At 48.1% G+C, this 14,652-nt stretch overlaps 1 long non-coding RNA gene across 3 annotated transcripts in view; it reads right to left on the minus strand.

The window, feature by feature from the left end:
* Positions 1 to 209: 209 nt before the first annotated feature.
* Positions 210 to 14,652, minus strand: part of LOC110545506 (uncharacterized) — a 79,933-nt gene continuing 65,490 nt past the window's right edge. The window contains exons 4-7 of one of the 3 annotated variants that reach the window (XR_009594760.1): positions 13,293 to 13,597; positions 4,394 to 4,501; positions 4,039 to 4,215; positions 210 to 1,141 (exon numbers count right to left, since the gene is read on the minus strand). This is a non-coding gene — a long non-coding RNA (uncharacterized LOC110545506). Of the gene's footprint in view, positions 1,142 to 1,174; positions 4,216 to 4,393; positions 4,502 to 13,292; positions 13,598 to 14,652 lie in introns of those variants that run through there. The other 2 variants (XR_009594761.1, XR_009594759.1) reach the window with 2 other exon arrangements.

The following is a 14,652-nucleotide window of genomic DNA, read 5'->3' on the forward strand; positions in this document are numbered from 1 at the left end:
TTGGGACCCAGACTGCCCCTTGGAGATCCAGAATGAAGTTCAGAGATACTCAGTCGTCAGAGGGGAGTCCCGGCAGCCTCTCTCAGCTCCCTACAAGCCAAGCTCCTCTCCCTGGCTCCTTGAGGGAGGTCTTCCATTGCCTTTCAGAGCCCATCTCCTGACAATGTCCTCCTCTGGCTAGTTTCCTATAATCATCCTCACCTAATCTAGGAAAAAGCCTGAAGGGAGGACCCTGGGCCTGTTTTGCTTTCTCTGGACTGGGTGTGTCTCCAGAGTGGCAGGAACACCTGGCCCATGCTTCCTGCCACTGCTGCCATGAGCTCTGTCTTAGGACTAGTCTCTGAAGTTCAAGCCCATACATGCTCCTCTGTCCCCTGGGGATGCCCCTTCGCAGCTGGTACCGTCACGGCTCTGCCAGTTTGCCAGAGATAATATCACTCATGTATTCAAATACCAATAATATGCTCTGTAAAGGTTTGGATGTACTGGTGAGAAAAACTCCATGCCTTCATAGAGCCTCCACCTTGGTGGGGAAAACGAGAAACAAACAAGCAATTAAATAAGTGTTTAATATATAAGGAACATAATTGTTCTACCATGCAAAGAGAGTATAACAAGGTAAGGAGATGCCAGAGGACGAAACACTCCTATCGTAGCAGGGTCATGGAAAATTTAGAGGAGGTAACTTTTGGTCAGAGACCTGAAAATGATGTTGGAGGGAGAAGGTGACAACTTTAGAAGAGCCTTTCCAGCGGAAGGATGCTCTCAGACAAGTGTGGCTGTGAGGTTGAAGGGAGGAGGTATGGGAGGTTGGGAAAATGAGATCAGAGATCCCCTAGGGCCTTATGTCTCCAGGGAGTTTGCTTTTTAGTTTTGCGCAGGGAAGTAACATGATCTGAGTTGCACTTTGACAAGACTGCTCTGTGTGGAGAATTCTCTGCCGACGTGGGGGTCAGAAGAACAGTTAGGAAGCTGTGGTTGTTGTTCATTGCCATCGAGGGACATCGCTCCAAACTCATCGTCACCTCTCTCCTTCTAATCCAGTCTCAGACTTCTCCCTCAAGTGTAGCTCTTGGGGCCTGCCCTAAGGAGGGATTTCACGTGATGCCATAATCCACTTCTTAAGAATTAGCCAAGGCTCCTGGGAAGACACAAAATGCAAACTCCTATGAAGGTAGGGGCCCAGGGACCACCCTCTGAACTGTCCTCTTCCTCCCCCTTTCTGAGGTATTGGCGTTATAACTCCCAAGCTGTGCCCCAGGAGCCCTCTCCTCCCTCTGTCCAGACATTTGCTGTCAAGCTTTCCCCTCCCCCAGCCCCGACACAGGCACACCCCCCTATCAGTCAAGTTGCTTTAGGCCAGCAGTTAACAGGGGATCCATTCCCTGCACTTCTCAGATACCTCCTCAGCGAAGGTGAACAGACCAAAAACTTGCTGAGGGAAATTGAATTCTACTGTGGAAACTTTTTTATTTTTGCAATTTATTCACAGTATATCCAAGCTGTAGCATCCTCCTATCATCTCCTCCCATCCCATCACCCTCACTATTCACCCTCAGTGCCTTTGCTCTGATCCACTGATAGGGGAGGACTTCCTCCCCTTCTATCTGATCTTAGCCTATAAGGTCTCATCAATACTGGCTACATAATCTTCATCTGTGACCTGGCAAGGTTGCACCTGTGAGGGAGAGGTTATCAGCCAGGCACTGAGTTCATGTCAAAGCCAGGCCCAAAAACATGGCAAAAAAACACGGCAGAAAACTTTATGATCCGGTTTTTAAGAGTTATAAATGAATACGGAGTAAGGGAAAAAAATAGCCAATTCTAGGCAGGACCCTGAGTTATGTAACTCCAGACTCAGACCCCAATGTCCAGTGACCAGCACTCCTCCAGCTACCAAACTCTCAGCTGTCACTAGGAACTTAGTGAGTCTGCAACTTAACTCTTCTTACTCTCTCTTCTTTCTCTTTTCTCGCACTGCTTTGGGGGTTGGGAAGTGGAGGCAGGCCTAGAGAATCAACATAGGACCTTATCTAGGATAAGGGCTGCACTGCTAAGCTGTATTGTCACCTCATTGACCAATCTCTTAATCCCTGAACCTGCTCCTCTGACTAATCCCTCCCAGTCAACACTATCACCCACAGTGATAAGCGATATGTGGACCTGGCTGTTCTTACTTTACCAGTTATTCCTGGTAGTCTCACTCGGCCGGGTAAATCAGGGAGTCGGTTTCACTCATCAACACCCCCTTAAAGTGTTTTTAAATCTCCACTCTTTCTGGGCAAGCCCTTATCCCTATCATGACGACCATAAATGGACAGGGTCTCTTCACTGATGAACCTCTGATAGCTGCCCTGTTGCAAATATGGTCATTCACAGAGAAAGCTGAGTAACAAAGGGCAGAATGCAGTTGGCTGGGAAGAGCCAGGCACAGTGAGCTGGGGATATTCTCTCCTCAGAGACACAGATAGTTGTCCTGGACTGGCCCTCAGGCAGCTCAAATGAATACATTCATGCTTGAGCTCACCATCCTCCTGTTCCAGGACTTGCTTGATCACAAACCAGGAAGCCACGCTTGTCCCTCCTCGCCACCCCACACCCCGGCAACCACCAGTCCTCTTTACTAGAGTGTGCCCAGATCTCTCCTCGTTGACTCTGCTTCCTGACTTCACTTGGACTAAGGCGCCATTGCCTCCACATACATCATGTCATTTGCCTTCTGAGGCACCTTCCAGGCCTCTTCCAGCCTGTGCTCTACACTCGGGTTGCTCTAGAATCTCCAAGGAGTAAACCTACTCGCTTCAAGTCACAGCTACCAATTCTTCTTTGGCTTCCTGTGACTCTTCCGTTAGCTTACAAGCTACAGAGGGCCCCTGGATAACCCAGTCTCTCTCCACCCAGTTTACACCCTCTACTCCAGGCTGTGACAGTCTCTCTGTTCCTAGAATGCATTGTCTTCCTACTTTCTGTTTCCTCCTGTCAACACCCATGCTGCCACCCTAGTTCCCTTGCCTACCCAACTTCTACTCATGCCACACACACACACACAAAAAAAGCTATTCCTTCCTCCTCTCATCTTTTCTGATCTCTCTACACTGGGGAAGGTATTCTCCCACCATAGCAGCACCTTGCAAGTGTGTGGAATATCTGCTCCTTGGGCCTGACAGCCCTGAGTGTGTCTAAGTAGGACCTTCAGGGCAAGGTGTAGGACTGGCACACAAGCTCAATGGCATCTCCCCTCCCTGGAAATAAGGCCTCAAATTTAAGATCTTCCTGCCTCCACCTCCTCAGTACTAAGATGACAGGCTTGTTTCATCATGTCTGACCAATACATATTTTTCCAACAGATGGATGAGTGATATGCGAGTGGAGAAGGAGTGTGAACTCTGGGTGCATCTGGAAAGCAAGAGGTATTCCAGGGCAGGAAGCGATGCAGAAAGGGGGCCTGAGAAAGGCACAAGTGTGGGAACGGCCATTGTACCATGTCACATTCGGCGTGCCTACTGGGGCAAAGGTCATCAGGGTAGGAAAGGGTGATGAGGACAGACGTTAAAGCCAAGCTAAGGAATCTGAGCTTTCTCACAGTCACGTTAAAGAGCATCGCAGCCGGGATGCAGCACAATCCGTGGCTAAGGGCATCAGTCTTCAGCAGTCTGCAGTCTGACTTGTGTGGAGAGAGAAGAGGAATTTGGAGAGTATCTGCACTCTGAGGGTCAGCAGAGAGCCTGTTCTCAGCTCCTTCTTCAGCCAGAAGACCTTTCTTCAGCTGGAAAATCCTGGCCATTGTGGTGGTGGAGGGAAGGCAAGCTCCTTTTGCCAGCGCTTGCTTCCTAATTGGGCAGAGGTAGGTTGCCCTTCCTGATGACTCACCCTGGAAGGGTCAGCTCCCAGCAGAATGTCATTGTTGACAGGAAGGGGGGGGGCAGTTTTTCCCTTCTCCAGCCAGCTTTCTGAGTACCAAGACAGCAGCACACAACAGAGTATGTGGACCGGAGAACACATCCACATCATGCCACCCGCCTACATGCTTGGACTCACAGTGCCATGTGTCAGCTGGCCTAACACAGTTGTCGATGACTCAGGCAGCTGTAGAAACTCTCAAGAAGTGTGATGCAAGGCCACGAAGGAGAGAAGCCGTGCCACTTCCCCGCTATTCTCAGGCAAGGGAGCAAGGCAGACACACTGTGCGATCGATGGTGGTTGTGAGAGCCATACCTGGAAGAATGACAGAGTCAGAAAGTGTAGCCTAATTGGGGACAGCATCTGGTGAGGCTTCTTTCGAAGTGCGAAATGAAGAAATGAAGAAGTGAAGGAAAAGGGACACAATCCCCCCAGAAGGTTATGGCCTGGGTCAAAAAAGCTATCATTTTGATGTGGGAGCTGCAAGAATTACCTTGACGAGCTGGCGGCAGCCATAACAGTCATCAGAGTTTATGATTTGTCCTCTCTAGAAGAGCGATGGCATATGGGTGGCCTTCCTGGGCTAGGCCATCCTAGATGTCTGTATCAGCAGAAAAGGTAAAATAATGAGAGAAGGCTACAGACCTGAAGGGCGAGGAAGAAAGAGGGCGTGGATCATGTGCAGAGCCCAGCGACCACATGCTCACCTGCGTCTTTCTCAATTCCAGAAGAGACTAGGAATTGCTGAGACAAAGAGCAATAGAAGTAAATGTCTTCCCAGGGTGTGTGGTGTTCAGCCTGCCCTGTCCCGGAGTGGGGCGGGGGCGGGAGGGGGAGGTTGGGGGTATGAGTCAGGCTTTCCTCACCTGCAGAAAGCAGGAAGGGAAGGCTCTGGCTTCAGGTGGTTGTCAGCTGGCCTTAGCAAGCCTAGTGCTTAAAGATGGATGTGAGGGATAGAAATGATTCCATATCTGGGCTGGTGGCTAAGACACTGAGTGAGGAAAAGAAAGATCCTGGGAGAAGGGCTGAGGGCCAAGAGGAAGGAAGAAGCACTTCCCTTCCAAAGCCTCTGTGCACCCTGATGCACAAGATCCCCAAGAAGCAGGGCTTCCTTCCTGGCCATTGCTCCTCCTCCTTGCTCTCTTCTCCCTTGCAGTCCTCCTGGCCTTTCCTGCAAAGCTCTGCTGCTGGCCCAGAGCTGGGTTGAGAGCACAAATGAGAAGCAGACTAGCTTATTCTCTGCCTGGAATCCTCTTCTGGCCACAGCCTCAGGGCTGGCTCCTCCTGGTCACACTGTCACACCCTCCAAGAGGCCTTCCCTGACTTCTCCTTTGATTCAGCCAGCACTGGTGTCTCTATTGTTTTTATATCCTTGTAGCACTCACCGCTACCTGGTATTATGCCCTGTTTCCTTGTTTTGTTTTTCCTCTGTCTCTTCATGCAGAATGGACACTCCTTGAGCACAGGGACCTGGTCTGTGTTGTGTGTGGTTAGATTCCCAGCACATAGAGCAATGCCTGGTTCCAAGCAGGCGCTCACATGTTTAGTTTATTTGTGAGTAATAACTGCTAGCATTTGTTGAGTGCTGACCACCTGCCAAGCACTTTTTTTCATGTATGACCTCAAGAGTCAGCAAACTGTGACAGGTTTCAAGGCAAATACGGATCTCTAAAAGTTTCACAAATAAATCTTAATGGAACACGTCCATTCGGGCATGTGTTGTCTACAGCTACTTTTCGTAATACAATGATAAAACTGAGCATGGATACAAGAACAGCATGGCCAACAAGCTAAAAATGTTTACAGCCTGGCACTTTACAGAAAAGGCCTGCTGGCGCCACATTAACTCACTTAATTCCTATCAGCACCACTGAGGTCAGTACTGTTACTGATGCCATTTTACAAAGAAGGCAACCATGGCACAGACAGTGTGGCGCAGGATACAAAGCTACCAAGCGCGCAGGCTGGATTTGGACCCAGACAGTTTCGATCTATGCTCCTTGCTAGTTACAATGTTTCCTGGCTTTTCTAGGAATGAAGACGGGGGAGGAGAACTGAGCCTCTCCTAGAGTTCTGGAAGTAGCCTATGAAAGGGAGGAAACAGAGAATAAAGAAACCTGCGACTACAGAGCCCTCTGGACTTCAAGCCATCAGAATTTGTTAATTGTTCTGGGATTTTGTTGCTGCTGCTGCTCAGGTATTGTTTGTTTGTTCCATTTATAGGCAGGGCTTTGTTATGTAGCCCAGGCTGACCCCAAACTCCCATTTCCCCTGCTTCCATCGTCAAAGTGCCAGGATGACTGGTATGGTCCACCACACCTGATTTTGGGCCATTGATTTGCTTTATTAGGGTTTTTGTTTGTTTATTTTTAACAGTACTAGGGAATGAACCTAAGGACTCACCCAGTTAGTTAGGTGCTCTACTACTGTGTTGCATCCTCTCGCTGGAGCATTGTTTTTGAGGTTTCATCCTGCTCTGAGACCCATACCTCTCAGGGTCTGTCTGCTAGAGCAGAACCCCACCCCTAAATGTGAACAGAGGTACTCTCTTCCTTCACTGAGATGAAGTGCCGAATATCCTTCATTTAGGACTTGGAATGTCAACATTTTTCTTAAATCTTCAATGCCTGGTCTGGCCTGCCTACATAAAAAGCAAGGTTCTAGCAGTCTCTGATGTGCAGCTGATGTACTATTTTTAAAAATTGTTTTTGTAGCCACACACACACACACACACACACACAGAGAGAGAGAGAGAGAGAGAGAGAGAGGTTTAAGCTGCTAGAGGCTTCACTGTTGGAACATGTTTGAGAATTTCTCATTCCTCCGATGTTGAAATGTGGATGCAGTTCAATTCCGTGGTTAAAGAAACCCAGAATTAGAGAATCGGTGGGTAAATTGCAGTCTCAGAAAAACACAGCCCCACACAGAGAGCCTCCCAGAACTGCTGCAAGTTTCTCATGGCCTTAAGAAATGCAAAGAAAGGGGTTGGGGGGGAGGATGAGGCGAGCTGCAGGGAGAGTTGAGCCTGGAATGGCAGTCTAGGCGGAGAGTTCTGGAAGGTACACAGCACAGGAAGCAGGGAGAAGCACTTTCCCCAGTGGGTCTGGCTTTGAAAGCTGCTTTAAGATTTACCAAGCACTTTCACATTTCATGAAACATTTCCTCATGGCAAGGTCCCGAGAGGAAAATTATTTCTATCCCAATCACTGATGTTACACAGTTGGGTGAGAGTCATACAGTTAGGGGTACCATATAGGGGGGCTGACTTCCTTTTAGTCAGATTGCTTGATCCTTTGAAGCAGTCTCTGAGGACTCTCTGGGAAGCCTGATCCAGGGACATCAGGAAAGGGCTTAGCTATTTAATTCAATTTGTCCATCTCATTCTCTGCTATATCTCAGTGCCCTAAAACCTGGCCCAGAGTAGACAAGTGTGCAGGGAAGTGAAATGCCATCTCCTGCTCTACAAGTGTTCCTAGCCTGGTGGAGGTGGTAGGACAAGAATGGACATAAGGCTAAAATAAGCTGAACCATGAAGAGGGCCAGGAGAAGGTACAGAGCGCCTCAGGGCTCCAACAAAGACACTGCTATAGGGGTTGGAGAAATGCGGGATCTGCCTGGAGGCAATGGCCGCAGACAGCCTTGTGTTGGGTTGCCTCTGCCTGCAGAGAAGGAGCCATGGAGCACCTGTAAGGCCTGTCTCTGCCACCTTGATGTATCCTCCAGCCATCTGTCTTAGGCTCAGCCACAGTCACATAGAACCCCTCTTCCTGCTGTCCCTTGGCCCTGTTGCTCACTCTCCCTGGGATACTCTACTGTTCTTTGCCTTTCTCTTTTTCCTTGGTGTACCCAGGGCTAGAAACTTCCACTGAAAGCTGTCCCTATCCATGCCCCCTTAATGGTGGTATGCAGTAATTGACTGCTTGCTTGTCTAATTGGCTGCAGCCCTTATGGGACTGTAACCTTCTTGACAGTAGACTGGCTATCTTTATATTTGGGAGAGTCCAGCAATTAACCTTGAGTAAACTTGAGCCAAGACATAGTAAACTTTTAGTGAGGCTATAGCCAATGGGCAAATATCCAGTTTATAAGGATATGTAATAGAAGAAAAGGCTGCAGCTGAAGGTTGGGACCACTCTAAAAGTGCCAATGTTGACAAGTGATGTTGACAAGGGGGGGCTGCCAGCAGCACCAGCAGGGTGTGGCTGGTAGTGCTAAGAGTGACTGTGCCACGTGAGGGCTAGCATGGAGCAAAGGCAGATTAAGAAGAGAGGATGATGTTTTCCCCAGAATCTTGGTACACAAACAGGTCTCAGAAGACTTTGGAGGAGCCCGGGCATGCTACCCAGGTTCGGCCTGAACATTGGGTCACAGACAGTGTGAGTTTCAGCCCATATATTTGGTATTCTGCCAGAATTTATGATTTCACCCAAGTGGTAGAGGGCCCGTGACAAGCATGTGACTCTACAGCCAGCCTGGGACAGGCCACAGTGAAATGGCCAGAGCTCTATGTTGAAGCCAGGGAAGAAAAAAGGTCATTTCTGACTTTTGGAAATGACTTGAGTTCTTGGACTCCATTCATTCATCTACTTGGCAAAGCTGTACTAAGCACCAAATAAGAAAAACGAGTTCTATGGGAGATAAAAAGCTGCCTTGGGAGATGGAGGCACGGCTCAGTCAGTAAAGTGGAAAGCGTCGTTCCTCAGTCACTCTCGACATGTTTTTGAGTCAGCACCTAAGGGCAGTATCCTATTCTCAAAAATATTTGCTGAATGGATGGCTGGATCTGATCCTGCCATGTGACCCATGACTTCCCAGCAGCCTGCAAGGCAAAGTCAAATGTCACATGGATGACCTGCAGGTGAGTTGGTGGTGCTGATGCCGCCTCCTTCGCCAGCTCCAGTTATTCCAGAGTGTTTGCGTTCCTTGGAGCCCATCACACTGCCGCCACCTCCTCCCGACTTCTGCGCATGCTGCTGCCTCTCTCTGAAATGCTTGCTTCCTACTTCCATGCTGGGGCCATATTTGCTCCCCATGTACCTGCAGGATCTCCCCCTCAGGAAGCGTCTCTCTCTCTCTCTCTCTCTCTCTCTCTCTCTCTCCAAGCACCTCTCACTGTGTGAGAACAATGTGCTACAGGTTGGCCTCCTCCACTGTGGGCTCTCTAAAAGCTAGGATGGTTTCCCCCACCCCAGCCACCTGGTGTGTAGGGCCTTCCCATGGGCACTCAAGACATACTTGTGAAGTGAGTGGTGTGGGTGACTCAGGGAGACTGCCAGTGACTCCAGAAGCTCTCTTTGGCAGTTGTAGTTCTCTCTTGCAGAAAGGAGTTTTGCCCCCTTGGAGGCACAACGTATCCAAGTTGGCATGAGTATACGATAGAGAAGCCCCCAAAATTCAGCTCTGGGAAGGTCCCCTCTTTGAATTTTAGAGTTTTACTTTTTTAACTTTAAAAATTAGGCATATAATCCACAAATTTATTTTTAAAACTCTAGGGAGAACAGGAATATGATTTCTATTGTTGGGTTCTAAAAATACATTTTCTAATCTTCTGTTTTCTTCACAATAAGATAGCTTTGGCATGATAATCTCCTTGCAAAAGTGAAATCACATAGTAATGAAATAGCACTTTATGAGCTTTGAGGGAAGTAGATATTTGACCTAAGCTGGGGTGAAGGGGAGGAAATAGGGCTCTAAAGAGGCCCTGCCAATCTAGAAAAGGCCCAGAGCCAGGCAAGGCTTGGGGCCTCAGAATTACTGGGGTTTGGTATTTCAAGAAATTTGGCACCAAAGGTCAGTGTCAACCATCCTCAGTTAATCAACAAATATTTACTGACTGATTACAGCATGGAGAGCTATGGCAGAGAGGAATAGAAGACATGTGTACCTCTGGTTTGCCTTTGGTGGTGTGCACTAGTGGACCACACTATTGCCATGATTTTAAGGAAAACCTGTAGCTAGCAGTCACTGGGCCCCCAGTCTATAATAAGGGCTCTGCTAGAAATTGTTTTGACCTTCTATCATGCTCTGAGTCAAGCTGTACAGTTTCTACCTAGTGAATGAGGAAACTGAAGCTCCAAAAAGTTTCACGAACTATCCCTGGTCTCACAGCCAGGAAATAGCAGATCTGGGATCTCAGGGTATATGGTTCTGATTTCAGAGAACACTGGCACATGGCTTCCAAGGTAATAGAGCCTTTTATGGTAAATTTCCAATTTGATCTGATCATTGATATATGAGATTCAAATTATGATGATCCTTGTTTTACACATTTGAGAAAAACAAACTGAGGTTTGGAAAATTCAACTTACCAAACGTTCTAATAATTAGGTGGATAAAGTTAAGATTTAGGCTAAAGCCAAATCTTCAATTCCTGTTGCTACATTATAGAAGGGACTGGCTTATCCACCCTCGGTTCTTCAGCTACTTGTAGCACAGAGTGATATGGTGAATCCTAAAAAGAATTTAATTCCAAGATATAGTTGTCACCTAAGAGCCCCAAAGGCCTAGAGACCATGCAGTGGGCCCTGCCTGGACTTTGCCTCTGGATCCTGTCCTGGGAGGAGAGAAGAAGAGGTTGCTCCAGGGTGAATGGCCTGTTGCTCTAGCAGCTCTGAGCTGAATGCCAGCGTGGAAGAGAGGAAGACTCAGAGCTGTTTGGGGCTCCAGCAATCAAGAGTCTTTCTAATGAACGGACAAAATGGTGGTTATGGGTTTTGTGGGTCCAGTGTGGTTAGGAAAAAAGAGAATGTTCTCAAGAAACAGAGCATTCCTGCTCCTGTCAGCAACTCTGAAAATTCTACAACAGGGAGTAGGGATGGAAACCTTTCCCACTCCTCTTGTCTTCAGGAATTAGCCCATACCCCAGGCCCTTTCTCCAAGAGAAGGTATCTTCCCCACATGACATCCAGAGGTGGCATTCCTGACTACACCCTGTGTTGGTCATACATTAGCCTCTTCCCCAGTATTCCTTGGTTGAGGAGCCACTCTAGAATTCTCCTTTAGGGGAACCTGTGGTGGCCCTGCCTGGACAGCAGATGCCATACCCTTTTAGCCTAAACCCTAAACCTTTAGGGTTTATTCATCAACCCTTGAATAATGACAGCTCTTCCTTACCAGACTTACTGTAGTCCCAGTGACGATGTGGGCATTGTGCAGAAAACTCAACTGCTCCTCACAGCAGTTTCATAAGGAAGGTACCACTGTTTATCCTCATTGTATGAATGGGGAAACTGGGGCACAGAAGGACATCCATATCCAGGGTCATGCAGAGCTAGCACGGCGTGAGATTTTTTTCACCCAGGCATGCTGACTGCATGGCTACCGGACTTCCTTGCCATATTCCACCTCTGAGGAATGTTATGGCATTTCCTTTTTCCTGGGGAGAGATGCACAGCACTGGCAAACAGACAGGAGATTTTCCAGCTGGCTGAAGGCCCTAGGGCTGGCTGGCCAGGGAAACCACAGGTTAGAGTGGGGATCTCCTAGCCCTCACATGCGGCAATCCTAAAAAGGTGTCCTCTGTCCTCTTATTTCCTCAGCTCCACTCAGCCCAGCTTTACATGGAGAACCCTCTTCATGATTTTCCTACTTAACACTGAGCAAAACAGCTTAGGAGAACCAAGACAAGGGAATCACATGATGTAAAATAGAGAGATCTGCGTGCCTGGCTCTCTCTGGACTTGAACTCATCCAGTTCTCCATCTCTGCTCTGTTATGGGCTTCTGGTTACACTGGGTAACTCTGGGAACTCGGACATTTCTCCACCATCACTGCCTCTTATTAAATTGTCCCTTGAAATGTCTGTCACTGGTAGCCTGGAAGCAGGAAGGGCATTCAACTCACCTGGCCATGAACAAGCACAAGCCAGCACTCGGCAGGCACTCAGAAATGTTTATTGCATTAGCAGACAAGTTCCTCACATCCTCATTCCAGGTAATTCTTTGCTTCATTTGCTCTGAAGCTACACAAGGCCAATGGTATGAAGCAAGCTTGGTCATGGCCTAGACTCCTCTTAGTGATTCCCTTTTTCCAAAGAAGGTTAGAAACTTTCAAGAAGGTTCCTCTGTTATGGGTTTTGACTTTAAACTATGCAGAGGTCACCAGATAAGTCAAAGTTGAACTGTTGGTAAACTGTCTTAATTTTGGGTTAGATGCATCAGATCTAAGGAGTTCAGGAGACAAAAGTCAGGCAAGGGCAGGAGCCTGGAGCCTGGAGAAGCAGCTGGGCTCATGAGTAGACAGGCTTCATAGTAGAGACTGTCCTCCTGGGGCAAGGAGCCTGCATCATGAGCCTGGAAGCCAGCAGGTCTTTCAGTAATGACAGGAACAAGGGGGACAATTGGCTTCTTCCCAGCAGTGAGAGCTTGGATAGGCAAAGGTCGGTAGCTTTTCCAAATGACAGTTATTGGCTCTTTGTAACTACAAAAATTACAAAGTCTTCACTGTAGCCCTAAGCACCAGAAGATTGGAAGCTACCATTCCTATTTAAATGATGAGGAAACTGGGTCCAGAGGGTTCCTCTATTATGGCTGCTCCGATTGTCTTCCAGCTAATCTCTACTATGAATACCGGGATGTGTGACTTAAAGGATAGTGGGCATCGCCATAGATCTGGAGATCTCTACTTTCCTAATCCGGTTAGCCTGGTGTGTGGGGTCTAACATAATCTGACCTACAGGTTGCCAAGAACGATGGGACTCAGAACAGCGTTGTACAACTCCAGGTTCTATCCCTACTGTGGCCTACTTCCACAGACCCACTTTTGTAGGAAAGAGAAGGTATAAAGACAAGAAAAGATGGAAAAAAATAAGGGAGAGATAAGGGTGGGAGGAACAGCCTGTGTGATAGAAATCAAGTCACTAGAAACATTTCCAGAGGAAATTGCCTGACAAATAGTTTCAGAACAATCTACAAACGAGGTTTCCTCCCATTTCCTGCTATCCATCTCAATTTCTCTCTTTTCAATCACCCGCCTTTCCATTGGTTCATCCCTCTAGCAAGGAGGGTCTCTCCCAAACTCCCTCTGCCCTCCCGTGGGGTCAGCTCAGTGCTGCCTCCTTGGTGATGCTGCAGTTTGGAAATCACTGGAACCCCAAACCTCAGATAGTGCCAAATTCCTCTCTCCCTCCCCCAGGACCCGGCTCCGGACATGACTCTACCAGTAGTCAGCATGGAAGGCTGCATATGATCTGACCAACCACATGGAGCCAAGAGTCTTCTCATTCCAGACTTCACTCCCAACATCCCTGTCCCAGACTCCCATAATTCTTGTGTGACTCTGGAAGAGGTGGCTTAGCCTGCCTGGGTCTACATTTTCCTCATCTTAGGCAGCTCAGGGGCTTAAAAAGGTTTTAGTTCTGTAATTTCACCCTTCCCTTGCATGGATGGGCTTACCCTGGTCTGCCTGGATCCACAGGACCCCCAAACCCTGACAAGACTCTAGGCAGTCAGACACCAGGATCAGTCCCTTCGGGCGATCAGAAGCGATGATATGGAGCAGCCACTTCAAATACAGCACCGTCTCTTCCACGCTCGACTTCCTTGTGCGTGGAGGTAATGCTTGTCTGGCCAGCAGAAGCACAATGCAATGAGGTGGCTCTGAGTCCCGCTGTGGAAGTCCAGTTATGGATGGTCCTGTTTACCTCTCTGCAGCTCCACACCAACAGAGACCTTATTATTGCCTCTGGGATATAATAGGCCTGAGGAAAGACCAGGAAGGAGATGAGATTTGCCTACATACATAGCAAGTGAGAGACAGGAGGTCGAAGAAAATTCTTGCATTGAGATTCCCAAGTCCACAATACCACTGTTGCATCATTACTAGAGAATAAAAAGAGAATAAAGTTAAAAATAATAAAATGGGAGCTGGTGAGATGGTTGTTGGCTAAAGATGCCTGCTACCAAGCCTGATAACCTGAGTTCAATCCCCGGGACTTGCACAGCGGAAGGAGAGCCCCAACTCCCACTAGTTGTCCTCTAATTCCTACACAGATGCCATGGGATGTTCTGTGGTAGGGACCATACCATCTCGTTCACTGTTACACCTCCAGGGTCCAGCGAGGGGCCTGGCCTGTTGTTGGCAGGGAACATTGGCCAGATGACTCAGTCAGTCCATCTGCCCAGTTAAATGAATTCCTATTATGTGCTGCGGCTGTCAGTTCAGAGCTAAGTGAAATGGGGTGCCACCTAGAGGAAGTCTCCGTCTCAGGGTGTAGGGCCAAGCTGTGACCACAAGGATCACCTGAAACACTGCAGCAGTTCTCAACCTTCCTAGTGCTGCCATCCTTCAATATAGCTCTTCACAGTGTGGTGACCTTCAAGCATAAAATTGTTCTGTTGCTACTTCATAACTGTGATTTTACTACTTCTGTGACTTGTAACATAAAAATATCTGATATACAGGATATCTGATATGAGACCCCTCAAAGAGGGTGTCAGCGGTGGTTGAGAAGCACTGGTTTAAAATGATATGAAGAATGAAGGAATTCCAACTTGTGGGGGAGAAATTGGGTTGAGTCCAGTGGGAATACAGAAAGAAGGAACTCTCTACCAGCCTGAAGCATCCCAGAAGGCTTTGCTGGATAAGGATTACAACCTTAAGTGATGAGGCATTCGCCTTCGAACTGATGGGGAGAAGAAGCCTTCCCATTAGAGGAGCCAGCCTGAGCAAAGGCATATGAGAATAAAATGATTCGCTCAGAGCTAGAGCAAGGGATGTGTAGGCTAAGTGACAAAAGGTGCTTCTTTGAGAGCA

The sequence above is a fragment of the Meriones unguiculatus genome, chromosome 10 (genome assembly GCF_030254825.1).
Source record: "Meriones unguiculatus strain TT.TT164.6M chromosome 10, Bangor_MerUng_6.1, whole genome shotgun sequence".
Lineage (NCBI taxonomy): Eukaryota > Metazoa > Chordata > Mammalia > Rodentia > Muridae > Meriones > Meriones unguiculatus.